This window comes from Caretta caretta, chromosome 14 (genome assembly GCF_965140235.1).
Source record: "Caretta caretta isolate rCarCar2 chromosome 14, rCarCar1.hap1, whole genome shotgun sequence".
In the NCBI taxonomy this organism is placed as follows: Eukaryota; Metazoa; Chordata; order Testudines; family Cheloniidae; genus Caretta; species Caretta caretta.
Window position 1 is genome coordinate 2,421,028 of NC_134219.1, and position 20,255 is coordinate 2,441,282.

Here is a 20,255-nt window from a genome sequence, read left to right on the forward strand (position 1 = left end):
AACTGGCCCTGCCCGCCAGGGGCTTTCCCTGCACAAGCGGCGGAACAAGTTTGGGAACCACTGCTCTTGGCTAATGCTTTGTTTAACCATGGCAGGGGTAATTGTTCAAACTCTAGATGCTACATTTGATATATTTATTAATTTTTTTTTTTTACCAGATCATGGTCTCTTTTCTGTAATGAAAATGTTCTTGGTACATTTCTGCAACCTCAGCTACTTGGAATGTGTATCTCTTGGCTCGCACTACTAAGTGGGAGCCAAGAGATACACATTCCATTTCTTAATGTTTTAGGTGGAACAAACTAATAATCTTGTAAGGCCTGTAGCTAATATATGTTCCTGATTTTGCTGAGAGGTACTTTTAGGGTTCAGTCACTGACTGTTAACTCTGCCTCCTAATGCAGTGGTTCTTAACCTGTTTACCACTGTGTGCCGCATATGCAGCTCTTAGTGTTATGTGGGATGCATACCACACTTGTGTGTGTGTGTGTGTGTGTGTGTATAATATATATATATATATATATATATATATATATATATAAAAAAAATACACACTCTCTCTCTCTACCTGTCTGGCTCTGAGGGTGTCACATGGGCCACAGCTGTGTACTGATTGGTACGCAAGTGGGCTGTGGGTTGAGAATCACTGGCCTAATGTATGGCAGGCATATATTTTAGAAATGAAAATGTAATGAAGATTTGATCATAATGGCATAAAGCAGGTGACAAATAGCCAGCAGCTTACAGCTGTCTTTTCATTCCTTACTTTAAAATCACTTTTGAACCTTGGGTAAATTTCTTCGCTTCCTGATATTTCAGTGCTCAACATTTTAGGAGCCTCATTAAGGCTCATGAGGATGGAAGTGTATCATTTAATTTTTAAAAAAATAAAATTTTAAAACCTATTGAGTTATCCCCAGCATCATTAATTTCCTAGTTTGTCCTGTCCATGTCCTTTTCTACATGTCTTATGTTAGACTGTGAACTATTTGGGGCAAAATATCTTCCTCCTTATGTACTGTACAGCATTGAGCACATTGTCATTGTTACACATTAACTTCTCAATATGAAATGCATTTTATGTGACCTGGTTTGTTCAGAGGAGAAGCAGCTTTACCAGTTGGGTTTGATTAAAATTTATGTTGTGCTTTATATCTTATACTGGTGGTTGAAATTGTTTTATTTCCTTATGTTTGTGAACTTAGTCCTTCATGGTTATTGTTTCATCTTTTCCTTTTAACTCATATTTTCAATATTTTGATCAGCATCTTTGAGGCTCATATAACTTATGAGGGGACTGCTGTGCTTCCTGCCTGCTATACTGCCAATCTTATTGTTTCATGTACAAAATCAATCTACTGTTTTTATTTTTTTTGGCTGAAATCTTCATCAGTGGATGGTTTAGGAGCATGTCTTGAAATCTGGAAAATGTCTTTGGTATTTTGTTCCACTCAAAGCAGTGATGCTTGCTGAGAAGGACTTTGCCTTGGTTTTAGAAATGCCCTCAGGTAGTTTTAATCAGTCATTCTAGTTAAAATCTAATTGGTTATGCGTTGACATGAGGATGTTTCATAATTATTTCTATATAATTTATAAAATCAATATAGATAATAAATTTTGTTTTTTGTTTGGTCCTTGAGCCATGAGGCACCCAGTCTTGCTGTTTTCATGGCAGGCATCTCTTCCTGAAGACATTTTTGTTCTTTGTAAGGTCTTTGTTCAAGGTGATAGGTAGGTATCTGTTAAGTTTTTTAGTACCTTTATCTAGCGTGGCTTTCGTGGTGAGGGTATTCTTCCATTGGAGCAGAAATGGTTCCCTTGGAGTACAGTTGCTGTAGGAGTCCTGTTCCATCTTGTTCTGTCCTCCATAGGTTCTCATACCACACTCATCACCATAGTACGTGAATGCCTTTCAGTAGTGCATTAAGTAATGCAATTAAACATCTGTCACATGGCATGTGTTCTCTCATTGGGTATGTCTACACTGCAATTAAAAACTCTTGGCTAGCCTGTGCCTGTTGACTTGGGCTTAGGTTGTGGGGCTGTTTAATTCCAATTTGGACTTCAGGGCTGGGGCTGCCGCCTGAGCTCTGGGACCATCCTACCTCACAGGATCTTAGAGTCTGGGCTTCAACCCAAGCCCGGAAGTCTACACTGCAATTAAACAGCCCCTGAGCCCATGCCCTGAGTCAGCTGTCAAGGCCAGCTTTTGGTGTCTAATTGCAGTGTAGACATGCCCATTGTTCCCCCAAGCGAAGAAGTGTATGCAGTTTTATTTTGGTAGCGTTTTTGGTAGGGTGGTTTTTGATATTAAATATACAGGTTGCTGTGTGTGTGTGTGTTAGAGAAGGCAAAGTCAAAGAAATGCACCTTGCACCTGCAGTGGAAGATGGTGAGGTTTGTGACAGTCATTCATTCTTGGGCTGGTTCATTCCACAGTCTTAGAGCAGCCCCCATGTAAGTAGTCTCCAGCACAGAAGATCTTACCCTTATTGTAGAGAATTCCATTGTGTCAGAAGAGCAAAGTTATTGCCCACAGTCTACCTTTTCTGATACACTAAAGAAAAGTGACAAGTTTAGTAGAGGATGTAGAAGGTATAGTGAAACTAGGCAGCCTTTCAATCCATTATCATAGTTCCTACATTTTCTGTCTCAAAGCCAGAGAAACAGTAACATTTGAGCAGAGATAATTAATCTATTCAGAACAGTCTCTACCTGTTAATAGCGTTTAATTTTCCTATTATTTCATGGTGACGGGCTGGGAGTGAACAGCCAGATCTACAGATCACTTTCTCTATACAACTGTTTTTAGTTAAGTATTAAATGGATGTGTGTTTTTGCATCAGCATTTCATTCTTTTAATAGGTATTTGTTTGAGGGCCCTGTCTTAGTTGTAACTCAAAATGTATTTAAGACAGGTTAATTTTCTTTTTACATTTTCATTTTGGGTATACTGGAAACTTTCTCTTTTGATTCCCCTTTTTCAGGTAAAGGGTTTCATAATTTTTGTGTTGCACAGAAAACCCAATTTCATAGGCCTCTTCCTTTAACTGTTTTCTTTGAGCTCTTATGTAACTTGTAGTATTATAAGGTTACTTAAAAGGGGTGTGCCGTCTGGAGTGAGAGACAGGTTTGACTACAAGGTCCTCCTGAGTACTGACAAGAGTATGCCCTGTGTGTGAAACATCAAAATAGTTGTAATGAGTGACACTGGTTATTACACATGATTGCATTTATTACATTTTCTCTCTTTTACCAGAAGAAGTTGGTCCAATAAAAGATATTACCTCACCCATCTGATCTCTGCATTTATTAAGTAATGGAATTTTAAATTTTCATAGTACAGGTCACGTCAGGTATCTTCCATTTCAACAGTAATTGGGGAAATGAATGCTCTAGAACACATCTGATGTAAAACTCATAATATACTGTGTGGAATCTAACAGTAGACCAGTAAAACACCTTGGTGCACAGTAAAAACGAACGTGTCTATGCTGTTTTCATAACTGAGCCCATGGTACTGGAGACTGGTGAACAGGCCTCTGTAGCAGCAGGTACTCTGTGTGTGGGAAGACCTCATGCTGCCTTGTAGAGTTTGCACAAAACATGAGGCAATTACTGAGCTCAGATGTTTGTGTGCAAGGTGCCTGGCTCTTAAAAGTAAATCACAGCCCTTTGAAACATTGCAAAGCTAAACACGTACCACTTTATTGCACTCTACAGGGCTCTTGAGTTTTCTGCAGTAATAAAGCGAACTTGATGTAACATCTGCAATAAAACAATAGGAACGTTATTGAATTTCCTAGATCTTTGATGTAAATATTAATAGATCTAGTTTTGTCTCTTTTGCGGTTTTTGACATGGCTGGAGATTTGGGGGAGGAAAGAAGACTTGGAAAGGGAAAAATTTGGCAAACTGAAATAAGGCCAGGTCATTAAAACCTTCTGAGAGAGCTAGCTTTGTGGAGCTGCCTGTGTGAACTAGGAAACACCTGTTGATATCTTTCATATAGTGCAGGCATGAATAGTGCTAATTAACTGTATGCTGACCACTGAACACCTAGGGTCGTCTTCCCAGTACAGTTCTTAAGATTTATCATCCAAGAATTATCACAGGACATCACTGCCAGTGCAGTCTTGTTTGTCTGATGTTCTTCATAGGATGTTGTTTGAATCAATGTCTAGGAAATTATTGGTCTGAAAAAAATACAAATACATTAGGCAGAAATCCTGAAGAGGGGCAAGCTTGAAAATTCTATTTGTTTCTGGTTGCTCCCAGGCTGTGTCTGGTACATATTTCCTTGCCAGGTCTTATTGAGCCCCTTCCTAAATAATTTATCAGTTTGCCATTGCTTGAAGTATTTCTTCTGATTAAATTTAAGACTTTTGCTTTATTGCTGTGTAGCTATATAAATTTGTATGCTGCAGGAGGGGAAAAACACTTCAGCCGTTGTTTCATCTGCAAAATACTGCGGTTAAATAACATTTCAGTCATTTCATTGCAAGTCTCAAATGAAAGTTTTATTGGGAAAAGGGAGTAGGAGATTACAAAACTGCAGGCATACAGTGAAGAATTTCTCTCTCCGAAGAATTTTCGTCACAAATTAGAATGTTGGCAGTTCAGGATGGAGATAATTTAGGTGGTGGTGAAAAAAATGAATTGGGGAAAAAGCAGCCTTTTCTATACACTGCCACCCTCCTTTCCTGGAGCAAAATACTTGATAGGTTTACTTTACAAATTCTTCATGTACTCAGTAAAAAATATTTAGATGAGAGAAACTGATCAAACTTAAACGGTATCTATCAGTATGTGTTCTTCCCTTCCTTCTCCTCACAGGGTACTGCCACCATCTTAAAAGTAATGATAGGGAATAGTCAATTACACCTCGGCCTATGTGTGATGGCAGAGTGTGGTGAAGGTTTCAATTTTGCTGAGTGAGATGATGATTGGTGTTTCTGTTGGCAACAGTGCATATACACCAGGAAAATCCATCATGCAGTGCAAAAGGGATGAACTTCCTTTAGCTTAGTTCCCTGTGTGAAAAATCAAGAGACATAGTCGAGCATGCAGTAACGTGGGAACAATAGACATCTAATTGTTGACAGCACTACTGCAGTGATGAGTTTCACAAATATGCAGACGCTACTGTGGCCCCCTTCTGTACAGAGCCTACTGCTACATGAATCAAAAATTGGAAGTCCATCTAAGCACAGCCTGAGGCTTGAGTTCTTGTTTAAAGGTTCTGAAGAATTTTTGTGACAGAGATAGATGATTGTGTAGCAGAGGGGGTCATGTGGGAGGGTGAGATAGAAGGGCAGCTTGCTACAGTCACGCTTTACAATTTAGTATTCCTTTTCTGATGCCCTTGCATGAGAGAACACAAATGTTTTTCTGTAACCTCTTGGCTGGACTCCCCTGAATCGGGCTAGAACTGCCTGGGTATAAAAAGCACTAATTCCCCATTGTAGTTTGGCTGTTAAGCATGGAGCATTACACAGAAACTGCATTGTAAAAAGTCTTCCCGTGGTCACTGACAGGTTCTCATAAGGGTGCTGAATATCACCCCTTGCTCTGGTTGTAATGATCAGCTCTTCAGCTGCCTGGATTCTATCCTTCCCTGGACACTGAGGTCTGCTTACTTCATATTGTGTATGTATTTGTGACAAATTGTAAATGAGGATGTGTAGCCAGAGGCAAAATTGTAGGCTGGATGGCACACAGTTTACATAATTCAGGATCTGATGTGAAGTAGTTTGCAGCATATGCTCATTAAATTTGCATGAATTTAGATTTTTTTTATATTTGATTGACTGTGGTTTTTTAATACTTTTTTGTCTTTTAACTCCAAACTGCTCAGAATACTCAGAACAATGTTGGCTCCAATATATGTTTTGTTTGAATTTCACCCTTGTTTTAACAATGCTCCTTTTCTCTCTTCCCACTCTGCAATTCTGCAGTATAGTCACTATTCAGAGACTCTGAACTGTGCTCCTGAACCAGAGGCTTCTGCAATACCATACTTTATTCCCACACAGTAACTTCCTCAACTCCCTACAGGCCAAAAAGTGATGTTTAATAAGTGTTCCTGAATAAAGGTCAGGTTGACAAACCTAGTTTAAAATAATTCTTCACATTCCTGTACTGCCACTGCGTCACATTAGTGACCCACAGAAGATGAAATCTCATCTGTCCGTGCTACCTTATCATAACTAGACTGAGCAATTTGACCTTTTAAGAACATTTGTGTGTGTGCGTGCGTGCAGTGTGGCACTCATTACTACTGTGCTGAGTACCCTAAAATGCTACAGCTATATACTAGTAGGGCTTTGCACAGCCATCTGGAAGGCTGAAATTCAGGAGCGTGTGCAATTCCCTCGTACTCCCTGGCAATGATGAACGTACAGCAGAGGCAGTAAGCTTGATCAAACAGGGAAGAGTGCTCTCATAGACTCCAAGGCCAGAAGGGATTGTCATGTTCAGCTAGTCTGACATCCTGCATAGCATTGGCCGTAGAACTTCCCCCCCAAATAATTCCTAGAGGACATCTTTTGGAAAAACATCCAATCTTGATTTAAAAATCAAGTGGTGGAGGATTCACCATGAGCCTTGGTAAATTGTCCCAATGGTTAATTATCATAGAATATCAGGGTTGGAAGGGACCTCAAGAGGTCATCTAGTTCAACCCCCTGCTCAAAGCAGGACCAATCCCCAACTAAATCATCCCAGCCAGGGCTTTGTCAAGCCTGACCTTAAAAATATCTAAGGAAGGAGATTCCACCGCCTCCCTAGGTAACGCATTCCAGGGTTTCACCACCCTCCTAGTGGAAAAAGTTTTTCCTAATATCCAACCTAAACCTCCCCCACTGCAACTTGAGACCATTACTCCTTATTCTGTCATCAGCTACCACTGAGACCAGTCTAGATCTATCCTCTTTGGAACCCCCTTTCAGGTAGTTGAAAGCAGCTATCAAATCCCCCCTCATTCTTCTCTTCTGCAGACTAAACAATCCCAGTTCCCTCAGCCTCTCCTCATAAGTCATGTGTTCCAGTCCCCTAATCATTTTTATTGCCCTCCGCTGGACTCTTTTCAATTTTTCCACATCCTTCTTGTAGTGTGGGGCCCAAAACTGGACACAGTACTCCAGATGAGGCCTCACCAATGTTGAATAGAGGGGAACGATCACGTTCCCCTGATCCTCACTGTTAACAACTTACACTTTATTTCCAGTTTGAATTTGTCTAGTTTCAATTTTATACCTTTTTCTGCTAGACTGAACAGTCCATTATATTAAATATCTGTTTCCTATGTAGATACATACAGACTAATCAAGTCACCCTTTAATCTTCTCTATATTAAGCTAAATAGATTGAACTCCTTGAGTCTGTCACTATAAGGCATGTTTTCTAGTCTCATAGACTCATAGATATTAAGGTCAGAAGGGACCATTATGATCATCTAGTCTGACCTCCTGCACAATGCAAGCCACAGAATCTCATCCACCCACTCCTGCAATAAACCTCTCACCTATGTCTGAGTTATTGAAGTCCTCAAATCGTGGTTTAAAGACTTCAATCTTTAGTCCTTTAATCATTCTTGTGACTCTCCTCGGAACCCTCTGCAATTTATCAGCATCCTTCTTGAGGATATTGTCCAAGAGTGGCCCCTTTGGAGTTGGTGTTGACCAGCTTGTTGGCCAGATTTGTTATAATTTAGGGCCTCAGAAGCAAGAAGGAGATGGAATTATTAAGGCAAACCGACTTTGTGAAGGTTGGTGTACTGATCTTAGTATCATGTTTGCAACACTTGGACTCCTCTAGTTCCAATTCCAGAAGGTGACCCATCTCTTTGTTCTTCTGACTGAGGTCCTTTCTGCTCTGTATGCACTCTAAAGATCCCATGGCGATATTTGTAGGACGAGGAAAGGGTTTGCTGCCTCAGTGTTCTGGGGCAAAATTTCTTTCTTCATAGATTTTCAGTACAGGAACTCCTCACTTAAAGTCGTCCCGGTTAATGTTGTTTCATTGTTATGTCGCTGATCAATTAGGGAACATTCTCATTTTAGTTGTGCAATGCTCCCTTGTAACGTGGTTTGGGAGCCGCCTGCTTTGTCCACTGCTTGCAGGAAGAGCAGCCCGTTGCAGCTAGCTGGTGGTGGTTGGAACCAGGGTGGACCGGCAGCCCCTCTATTAACTCCCCGCTCTCCTAAGTTCCCTGTGCAGCAGCTGCCCAGCAGGCTATCCATTGCCGGCAGTTCAGCTGTCCCTCCCCACCACTGTCATGTGCTGCTCCTGCCCTCTGCCTTGGAGCTGCTCCCCAAGACTCCTGCTTGCTGTGTGTGGGAGGAGGGGAAGAAGATGGGGGCTAATGTCAGGGTGTCCCCCTCCCCCCTGCTCCTGCACCCCGCTTACCCCATCTTCCATAGAGCAGGCGGGACATATGGATGGAGGGGGCTGCTGTCCAGTCTCAGCTTGGTGATCTAATTAATGAAGCAGTGTACTTCTGACCCCATTCTTCATACTTAAAGGGGAAATGCGCATCTCTATCTCTCAAAGACACAGGGGGTTGTGTGTCTGTCTCTGTCTGCCCTCCCTCCTTTTCTGCTGCCTTGTAGAGTATGAGAGTTAACCCTTGAGGGCTCAGCCAATTGCTAGTTCATCATTTGGCAGTAAGGCATTCCCTAGGAAATATCCCACCCTCCGACTCCTCCCCCTCAACCGAGCTTCACAATCATCATCACTGTGTACCAGTATTAAATTGTTTGTTTAAAACTTACACTGTGTGCCTGTGTGTGTGTATGTATGAATATGTACATATGTCTCTGTGTGTGTGTGTGTGTATGTATGTATGTATGTATGTGTATGTAGTCTTTTGTCTGGTGAAAAAAATTTCCCTGGAACCTAACCGCCTCATTTACATTAATTCTTATGGGGAAATTGGATTCGCTTAACATCGTTTCACTTAAAGTCGCATTTTTCAGGAACATAACTACAACGTTAAGTGAGGAATTCCTGTATCTTGATTGCTGCTCTTTATTCCTGAGGTGATTGCATTTTACTGGTGATATATCTAAATTTTATTCTGTGCTTGTTTGTGGCTTTTTATTCTTGTTTTTTCTGTTTTGCTTTGTTTTTTGAGTTAAGTTTGGTTTATGAAGGTGCTAACACTTGGTTTATTATGTATGGGAAACAGTCATGCTGGAGTGAGATTTTTAGTGCCATTGTTTGAGGGTGGATTATTTAACTTTGACATTCTTTTTTATTTGATACACTTAGCGGCCGTGGCAAAAAGAATTGTTTGTAAATAAAATAACTGTACCACTTTGAGAGTCTACCAAAATGTTTATTTTTAAAAAATGCCGTGTGATTGAATAAATAAACCAAAAATGTGTTAGCTTAGTGGTTCGCGGTGCGTCTGGAAAAGGCACCTGCTGTGGATGAGCAATGGAGAGCTGGCTAGTGACATGGTTCTGGGTGTTTTCCTTGTTTCCTGCCATTGCTTTTGAAGTTGCCACACAGAGGTTAATGTTGACTGTCAATGGGAAGGGAGTTAATGGAGATATAGTCTTGGGACTCAGAAGTAGACTACATTATGAAAAAGTCTGTGAGCCTGTTAACTTACAGGTTGGCAATCACAAAGAATAAGTGAGGAAAGTCAAACTTGGTTCACTTTCTTTTTATTCACCTGGAATATAAAATCCCCATCTTTTTCTTTTTTTGGTAGGGGAGTGTGTGAAAATTCAATGAGCAGAACTGATTTAGGAACTCTCCTTGTTTCCTATGCAGTTCATCTGTGTACTTGATCCAGACTTCCTCACTTTTTTCCTCCTGGGCCCACAAGCTTTTCTAGGCAGTGACTCTAAAGTTGCAGTAACGCTAGCCAGCTTTAGGCTCTGACGACATTGGCACTTTACAGCGCTGCAGCTTTCTCGCTCAGGAGTGTGGAAAAAACACCCCCAAGCACAGGAAGTTACAGCGCTGTAAAGCGCCAGTGTAAACAGTGCCCCAGCGCTGGGAGCTAATCCCCTCGTGGAGGTGGAGTACCAGGAGCGCTGGGAGAGCTCTCTCCCAACGCTGGCGCACGACCACACTCGCGCTTCAAAGCGATGCCACGGTAGCGCTCCCCCCGGCAGCGCTTTGAAGTTTCGAGTGTAGCCATACCCTTAGACACCTCTTTTGTTACATTGACTTGAAGCATCTCTTGTCTCATCCAACAGTAGTAGTGTGTATTCTGTGGACTATGAGAATTGTGTTTGTGTTTTACTTTGATCACCAAAACGAAGGCATTAAGATAACCAATATTCATTTTGATCATGCTGATGCAACAGAGACCATAAAAGCAAAAGCTCTTCAGTTCATTGTCCGATCTCAAAGAGAGAGGGTGCACTACTGGGCTTTGTGATTGCAAGTCACTGAACAAATCCTATATTAAACTTCTGGACAGTCGAACATCAAACTCCTTTTTAACAATTGCACTGCAATATAATAGCCTATGGAAAATAACAGAATTTTTTTTATGTAGCTTGTGGTTACTGTTTTTTGGCTCTCTCTGGAAGTTTAGCATTTTTTAGCTCCACACTTAAAATCAGGTTTCAGAGTAACAGCCATGTTAGTCTGTATTCGCAAAAAGAAAAGGAGGACTTGTGGCACCTTAGAGACTAACCAATTTATTTGAGCATAAGCTTTCGTGAGCTACAGCTCACTTCATCGGATGCACCCACACGCTCAGATATCTCTATCCCTGTCCATCATGACTCAACCCTGTTCCAGTGGGTCCAACTGTGGAGAAAAAGGTTAGTTTAATTTCAATCCTTGCTCCTTGCCTCTGACTCTGTCAAGTAAGGTGCCGCTCATGCCAACTGATCCGATGAAGTGAGCTGTAGCTCACGAAAGCTTATGCTCAAATTGGTTAGTCTCTAAGGTGCCACAAGTACACTTAAAATTGTGTGTGTGCTTGGTATTCTCAACGCGGTTAGCCGTGGGCAATAATACAACCTGTACTGCAGTTGGAAAGAGCAGACTCGGATGCAAGGAGCAAGGATTGAAATTAAACTAACCTTTTTCTCCACAGTTGGACCCACTGGAACGGGGTTGAGTCATGATGGACAGGGATAGAGGTATCTGAGCGTGTGGGTGCAAGAGAGAGGAAAGGTTGCATTGCCTCTGTATCAGTTTTGTGGATTGCGGACTTCCATCTGCCATAGTTCATTATCACTAACTTAATGTACAGATTTCAGAAAAAAAATTAAATGGGATGTGCATTTGAGTCTGGGTATTTCCTGTACTTTCAGGCTAACTGGAGTGGCACCACGGTTCAATGAATATTCTACAATCATTGTTAGAGCGCAGAGCCTGAGTGTGTGTGCTTTCTAAACGAGCACTCTTATCTCTGCGAAGTGAGTAGACATTGGCCCACGCTGCTTGAGCCTTGGAAGCGAGCCAGTGAAAGGTATAATGGTGTGAAGCGCTCAGCGAGCGAACTGTTTCAAGTGAGTACACTGAAAAAAGTGTGCAGATGAGCTGCAATCATCATGCTGTCCAGCCTCATGCTTCATTACTCTGTTAGTCGGCTGGGAGAATGCCAGAGCTCCCCAGCCGACTCTTCTCTCTCACGGTGGAAATGTGTGTGAGCAGCAGCCTCTCCTTGTATTCCAGCTGAAGCAGACTTTGCTTCAAAAAGAGTCCAGCAAATAAGTAGATTTAGTGTGTGTCAGGGTTCCTTCCTCACTCTGAACTCTGGGGTACAGAGGTGAGAACCCACATGCAAGACCCCCTAAGCTTATTTTTACCAGCTTAGGTTAAAAACTTTCCCAAGGCACAAATTCCACCTTGTCCTTGAACAGTACGCTGCCACCACCAAGTGATTTAGACAAAGAATCAGGGAAAGGACCACTTGGAGTTCCTGTTCCCCCAAAATATCCCCCCAAGCCCTTACACCCCCTTTCCTGGGGAGGCTTGAGAATAATATCCTAACCAATTAGTTACAAAGTGAACACAGACCCAAATCCCTGGATCTTTGGATGCCAAAAAAAAATCAATCAGTTCTTAGAAGAAGAATTTTATTTAAAAAAAAGAAAAGGCAAAAATCCCTTCTGTAAAATCAGGTTGGAAGATAACTTTACAAGGTAACAAAAGATGCACAAAACACAGAGGAACCCCCTCTAGCCTTAGTTTCAAAGTTACACCAAAACAGGGATAAATTTCCCTCCAGCAAAGAGAAAATTCACAAGTTGAGAAAACAAAGATAAACTAATACGCCTTGCCTGGCTGTACTTACAATTTCTGTAATATGAGACACTGGTTCAGAGTGGTTTGGAGGACATGGATTGATGTCCGGTCCCTCTTAATCCCAAGAGCGAACGAACACAGAAGCAAAGAACCCAAAACAAAGCCCCTCCCCCGGTTTGAAAGTATCTTTTGTCCCCATTGGTTCCTTTGGTCAGGTGCCAACCAGGTTATTTGAGCTTCTTAACCTCGTACAGGTAAGAAGGAATTTTAGGCTTCCCGTATGGTTATGAAATGTGTATCAAAAACAAAAGGAGTTTTTTGTATAAATGTGGTAAAGGAAGTGGCCTGGCAAAAGGATCAAGTTCCAGGCCATGGAGGTGAAATACAATAGGAAGATTCCTCATCTGAGGTTAGGTGTGTGTCACAAGGTCAGTGTTCTTCAACCCAGCCAGAGCACATTTAATAAAACTAGCTGCGGAATGAGTAACAGGGAAAGGCTAGTTGTAAAAAAATGTGGTTTTATTCCTTCAGTGAAAGTGCGTTTGTATAAAGGACTATGGCAATGGTAGTTAAAAATGTTTTTTTCACAGTCTGCATTGATTTGGGAGAGGGAGAAAGCTGGGGTCCTGCTACGTTGTTATGGTGGCATCTCTGCCTTTGCACAGAGACTTATACTGCTGCAACTGATAGACATAATTTGGGTGTTTCCATTTAAAGGCTTTTCTTGTATTGAGTTCAGCATTGTTTCTATATCATGTAATAAACGGCCTGAATGATTGTAGGGAATGGGAGATGTTAATCTGTCTCTGCGATTCAGTCACACTAAATTGGGTGGCTTGTCATCTGTGGAACATGTATCCCCCCTCTTTCTGCTTTGTGAAGCCAAGAGCTATGAGGGCCTTTCATACTCCTCATGATAATGAAGGGCCTCAAAACCCAGTCACTGCAAACAAAAAAAATTGCTTTCCACCTGCTTTTAACCCTGAGTTAAACAAACATGTGGAAATCATTGAGCACAATATTAATTTTTCTGGTTCAGGTGCTACAATGTAATCACCTTCCTTCCTGATTCCCCCTTTCTCTCCCCTCATTTCTTTGAGATATTTATCTTCGGTAACAGCATGGAGATATTTTGATGCTGAGGGATCTGTATTGAATATTTATTAGAACCACATCTGACTGACCTTCAGTGGAGGAGGAATTGCCTGTGGCAGCCAAGAGTGTTAATCAGGGCAGAAGTGTGGCTGAGTTCAGAGGACCTGGAAGGCAGAAGATAAAACTTGTTCTTAATAGTGGCATTGGGAAGGGTTGCCTAGGCCAAATTTTGGCATTCAAGAACAACTCTGCATCTTCCTTCTCTTTTTAATAATAATTAAGGACTATCTGTTGTTCAGTATTACTGAATGCTGAAGACACAATGTTGCTGCCCAATGTCTTCAGGTCCATTGCCTTATGCTGTTCCCATGTAGATTCTCCATTACTTTTGTTACTGTGGTTTATTAAAGGGCAGACAATGAGATCTCTGGACTCACTTGTCTGAGAGATCTAGAAATGTTATGGCCCTTTACACTCCATTTGGCCTGTATAAATTTTATAAATATACATTTAATGGCTTGTGTCCTCTTGTCATTGAGCTCAAGTGGGTGGCAAGACCAGGGGGAATAGAGAGATGGGTAAGGAAGGGGTGTTAGGATCGAAGGGGTAGACTCCAGCACTCATTATTGAAATTATAGTAGAACAGTTGCCTGAGGGAATTGGGAAATCAAGTGCTAATCCCAGGTATGCATTGCCTGTTTTATGTTAAGTGTTACAGGAAGCGACAAGTTAGGAGTGAGGTAATATCTTTTATTGGACTAATTTCTGTTGGTGAAAGAGAAGCTTTTGAGCCACACAGAGCTCTTAGGTCTGTGTGGCTCAAAAGCTTGTCTCTCTCACCAACAGAAGTTGGTCCAATAAAAGATTCTACCTCATCCGCCTTGTCTCTCTAATATCCTGGGACCGACACAGTTACAACTACACTGAATACATAAAATGGAAGTGTCAATTACAATAATTTAAAATAGTTGACATTTAATCTTTTCTAAGTGACCTGTGCCCAGGAGAGAGATTCTTCAATAGCATCTGTCTGCCATTGCACTTAACTGTACCATTTTTCAGGGAAGATTTTTGTAGCCAGTGTCATGATGTGCTTTGTCTCTTGGAACTGGCATCTACCAATGAATCAAGGTCTTTGGGGAGTTAGGGGAGGGGAAGCAGTTGCTCATATAGTACTTAAAAATTGCATATTTTTTGTGCCATGCCTCAGAGGAAACAGAGATGCTTTTCCGAGTATGTCTGCAGCTGGAGTTGGGCCTGATTCCCAGCTCGCCCAGACATGCTCGTGCTAACTCTCATGGAGCTAACATGCTAAAAATGGTAGTGTAGCCACGATAGCATGGGCACTGGCAAGCGGCAGCACGGGCTAGCTGCCCTAAGTATGTTCCCACTGGGACCAGGCAGAGTGTACTCGGGGCAGCTACCCAATGCCGCAGCTCGCTGCTGCCCATGCTACTGTGGCTACACTACTATGTTTAGCGTGCTCGCTCAATGAGAGTTAGTGCGAGTATGTCTGCGTGCGCTGGGAATTGCACCCCAGCTCCAAGTGTTAGACATAGCCTCTAACCAACCCAGGTTTCTTCTTTGTCTCTTCTGATCCCCTGCCAAACAGTTGTCTTAATTTTAAAGTTAATGCAGCCAAGATATTTGAAGCCACATCATTTACCCCTTTCTACATGTAGTTTGTTGTTAATGCTGTTGTAGCCATCATTAGATATCTCTGGACTTTGATACGGTTTCTGAAGTTTCACTCTCCTTGTGTTGCTTCCCTCGTCCTAATTAACTGGTGTGCTGCCTAGTGTACATCAAAGGCTGAGCATTTCCTGACGAGTAACTAGTTAAGCATGAAAGCTAATTGAATACATGACCTAATTATTGGGTTGTCTCCAAGTCATTGCTCTTTATTTCTGTAGGGTTTTTCTCATACAACCACAGCAAATATTAACTACTATTGCAAGAGAAATCCTGGAGAATTCCCAAGGGAGAAAGTATATGGAAAAAACTTGCCTTTCATCTCCCCAATGCACGTCTTGGGAAAATCTGATTTTGTTAAACAAGGTTCACAGTTATATACCTTGGTCTGCTATCAGATGCTGTCACAAGATTGCAAAGCTTTTATTATTTTATTTGCTAAGGCCTACTGAATTTAAAGAACATGATAAAGGCATTTATCAGTAATGTATGTTCTGGTGAGGCTTGACAATATAGACTATTGCTGTTTTCATAGATTCATAGATATTAAGGTCGGAAGGGACCATTATGATCATCTAGTCCGACCTCCTGCACAACGCAGGCCACAGAATCTCACCCACCCACTCCTGCGAAAAACCTCTCTCCTATATCTGAGCTATTGAAGTCTTTAAACCACGATTTGAGGACTTCAAGGTGCAGAGAATCCTCCAGCAAGTGACCCGTGCCCCATGCTACAGAGGAAGATGAAAAGCCTCCAGGGCGTCTTCCACGGTGGCACGGTATCAAACACCTTACTTAGATCCACTACGTTTCCTTTGTCTAAAAAAATCTGTTACTTTCTCAAAGAAGGAGATCAGGTTGGTCTGGCATGATCTACCTTTTGTAAAACCATGTTGTATTTTGTCCCATTTACCATTGACGTCAATGTCCTTAACTACTTTCTCCTTCAAAATTTTTTCCAAGACCTTGCATACTACAGATGTCAAACTAACAGGCCTGTAGTTACCTGGATCACTTTTTTTTTTCCTTTCTTAAAAATAGGAACTATGTTAGCAATTCTCCAATCATATGGTGCAACCCCTGAGTTTAGAGATTCATTAAAAATTCGTGCTAATGGGCTTGCAATTTCCTGTGCCAATTCCTTTAATATTCTTGGATGAAGATTATCTGGGTCTCCCGATTTAGTCCCATTAAGATGTTCGAGTTTCGCTTCTACCTCAGATATGGTAATATCTACCTCCATATCCTCATTCCCATTTGTCATGCTACTATTATCCCTAAGATCCTCTTTAGCCTTATTAAAGACTGAGGCAAAGTATTTGTTTAGATATTGGGCCATGCCTAGATTATCCTTGACCTCCACTCCATCCTCAGTGTTTAGCCGTCCCACTTCTTCTTTCTTTGTTTTCTTCTTATTTATATGGCTATAGAACCTTGTACTATTGCTTTTTAATTCCCTTTGCAAGGTCCAACTCTACTTGACTTTTAGCCTGTCTCACTTTATCCCTACATGTTCTGACCTCAATAAGGTAGCTTTCCTTGCTGATCCCTCCCATCTTCCACTCTCTGTATGCTTTCTGCTTTTTCTTAATCACCTCTCTCAGATGCTTGCTCATCCAGCTTGGTCTACAACTCCTGCCTATGAATTTTTTCCCCTTTCTTGGGATGCAGGCTTCTGATAGCTTCTGCAGCTTTGATTTAAAGTAATCCCAGGCCTCCTCTGCCTTTAGATCCATGAGTTCTTCAGTCCAATCCGCTTCCCTAACTAATGTCCTTAATTTTTGAAAGTCAGCCCTTTTGAAATCAAAAACCCTAGTCGCCGATTTATTTTTTTTAATCCTTCCATTTAGTTTGAACTGAATTAGCTCATGATCACTTGAACCAAGATTGTCCCCTACAACCATTTCTTCTATGAGGGCCTCACTACTCACCAAAACCAAATCTATGGCATCCCCTCTAGTCGGTTCAGCAACTACATTATGAAGGAATCCATCAGCTGTCGCATCTAGGAAAATCTGAGCCCTATTATTATTACTAGCACTCGTCCTCCAGTCTATATCTGGGATGTTAAAGTCTCCCATGATCACGCAGTTTCCATTAGTTTTTACTTCATTAAAAACATTAAAGAGGACTCTATCTATATCCAAATTAGATCCCGGCGGTCTCTAGCATGCCCCAAGCACTACCCCAGGGGAGGCTCTAGTAGTTTTCTTCCCCAATGTAATTTTTGCCCAGACGAACTCTGTCTTATCCATTCCATCGCTTCTTATTTCTTTAAATTCTACCTCATCCTTGATATACAATGTTACTCCACCACCTTTACCTTTATTTCTGTCTTTCCTAAACAGCACATACCCTTCAATACCCATACTCCAGTCATGACTCCTATTCCACCATGTTTCTGTTATACCTGTAATATCTGGTTTCACTTCCTGCACCAGTAGCTCTAGTTCCTCCATTTTGTTACCTAGGCTCCTCGCATTGGTGTACAAACATCTTGCTGTTTGGCCTCGCTCACATTCTGTATCCTATTAGGCACGGTCATTCTACAGCCAGTATAACCTATTAGACTGGTATCCACGCTGCCCTTCCTCCTTATATACATTCTCCTACCCACAGCTGTATCCTTTCTTACTTTTTCTTCCCTCTCAATGCTAAAATCCGGCGTGGAGATTACCTGGATATCTCCCAACCATCTCCCCCAGATTCCTAGTTTAAAGCTCTCTTAATCAGTTGTGCCAGCCTCCATCCTAGAAGTCTATTTCCTTCCCTACTCAGATGAAGTCCATCCCAAGAGAACTGTCCTCTGTCCATGAATGCCTCCCAGTGGCCATACATCCCAAAGCCCTCCTTATAGCACCACTGCCTAAGCCATCTGTTGATAATCATCTTGTCACACCTTTGTTGCCCTTCTCTAGGAACAGGCAGAATCCCACTAAAGATCACCTGAGCCTCGATTTCCTTAAGCGTCTTCCCCAGCCTAGCATAGTCTCCCTTCATACGTTCCAGCGAGAATCTAGCTGTATCATTTGTTCCCACATGAAGGATAATTAGGGGATTCTTTCCATCTCCCTTTAGGATCCTTTTCAACCTCAGGTCTACATCCCATATCTTAGCACCTGGAAGACAGCACACCCTTCTATTCTCTGGATCAGCTCTGGTTACAGGCCTGTCTATTCTCAGTAAAGAGTCCCTGCTCACACAGACCTGCCTTTTCCTGGTGATGGTGCTATTCTCCAGTCTATCCCCTGTTCCCTCTGGCTGCAAGTTCTTTCCATTTCTATTCTCCTTTGTAATCCTCTTCAACCCATCCTGTATCCTGAAGCTCATATTTGGTGTAGCCTGCATTGCCCCTTCCCCTTTTCCTATAGGACTAGCCGCTCTTCTCTTCTTCCTTGCCCTTCCACCTTCAGTGACTACCTGCTGAGCCCCTTCTTCATTTTCCAACTCTGCAAACCTGTTCTTGAGCTCTGTTTCTCCTTCACTAGCCCGTCTTTTCCTCTCCCTGGTTCTTTTAGTCACTTGCTTCCACTGACCACTTTCCTTACCCAGTCTCCCCTCAGAATTCCTCAGTCCTGATTTCATCTGCAAGTCTGAGCTTTTCCCTTCAGATACCTCATGTCTTTGCTCCATAATCTGCTCAAACCCCTTTCTAAACTCAACCAGACTTTCCAGCTGCATCTCCAAACCTCGGATCTTTACTTCCATCAGCTCTATCAGACGGCATTTCATGGAGACAAAACTCTTACCAGGTGCCCCCTCCAGGATCATGTACATACCACAGCTTCCACATCCACTCATCTTCATTGTGTCTTCCACTACATGGGTCACTCCCACTGCTGCCTCTGTATCTGTCATACTGCCTTCCCACTAAATCCTGTTAATCTGGGAAACACAAACCACCCCAAAACAACCCCACCCACAGCAAAAACAAACCCCAAACAAGCAGCACAAGACAAACTCCCCTTACAAACGCCCACTGAAACTCTCCTGTTGACAGCTCTGTTCGCTAGCTCCTGTGCCTCTACAGCGGTCTGATTAATCTTGCCAAAGATTTGAGTTTTCAGTTGTCAGTAAGGAAAAGTCAGCTTTCTGAACTAGAAGAGGGCTTTGATTTGTTTTCCCAATTAATTATGTGAGCATTTATTACAATAAGGAGTATGTTTAAGTTAAAGCAGCTTTTTGAAAAGTAGCAGACTTTCCCAGTCACTAGATAACTCAGCCAGTCAGCTGTTGGACAATGCTGACTGCCTGTCATATACATTCTCTTTAGAGACCATAGCTGAGTCACTGCTAAATTGAGGATCTGAAATGGTCTAGTGCTATTCTTGGACAAATCACAAACAACTCCTTTGCAAATAGCAGATTCTTTCAGATTTGCATTTTAAGAAGGGTTCACTTTGGCAAGGAACAGCTCAGAAGATAATCCACTTCTTCCCATTTAGTGTCTTGGTATCTTACTTTTGGGGAAAATGGATCCACCTCACAGTAGCGGGGGATTATGAGGCTTAATTAATGTTGATAAAGTGCTTTCAGTTCATCAAATGGAGGATGGAATAATAACAAAATAAAGTGATTAATTTTGGAATGCTCTATCAAAGTGTAGAAGCCTAGTGGTCCTGCATGTCTCTTATTTTGTCTCAGTACTGACTTTGGCTTTCATATGTGAAGGCTCCATCCTCAGTAAGAGCAACAATTCTTCTGGTAGGATCTCGGAATCAGAGAGGAACCAGGTTTGGGTTGTATCTATGTCTGTGCTAATGCTAGGCATGTAGCCCAGCACTCAGTGAGCAAGAAGTCAGCACCTATCCAGACTTTTTATTCTTTTACAGTTTCACTGGAACAATAGAAAAAGACAAGAATCAAAGGCTCACAGTTAAGAGCCCAGCATCAACTTTAACTCTGGCCCTTTCCACACAACTCTATTTACTTTTGGAATGACCCTCATGAGCTATCATTTGAAACTTGAGTATTCCCAAGTATGATTAGATGCTGTTTACTGGGAGGACTTTACTGGGGTCTGTTATTAGTGACTTGGATAGTGAAGTAAAGAAGATGCATATAAAATATGCAGACACCAAGCTAGGAGGGGTTGCAAGCACTTTGTCAAGGTCATTTTGAATTCTAATTCTGTCCTCCAAATTGGAGAATAGGTCTGAAATCACCAAGATGAAATTCAGTGAAGACAAATGCAGTGTACTACATTTAGGAACAAAAAACCCAACAAGTGTCATTTGTAAGAC

General features: G+C 41.8%; 1 protein-coding gene across 3 annotated transcripts in view; it reads left to right on the forward strand.

The window, feature by feature from the left end:
* RPTOR (regulatory associated protein of MTOR complex 1) overlaps positions 1-20,255 on the forward strand; it is a 314,905-nt gene that overhangs the window by 52,321 nt on the left and 242,329 nt on the right. The gene's annotated exons all lie outside the window — the stretch shown is intronic.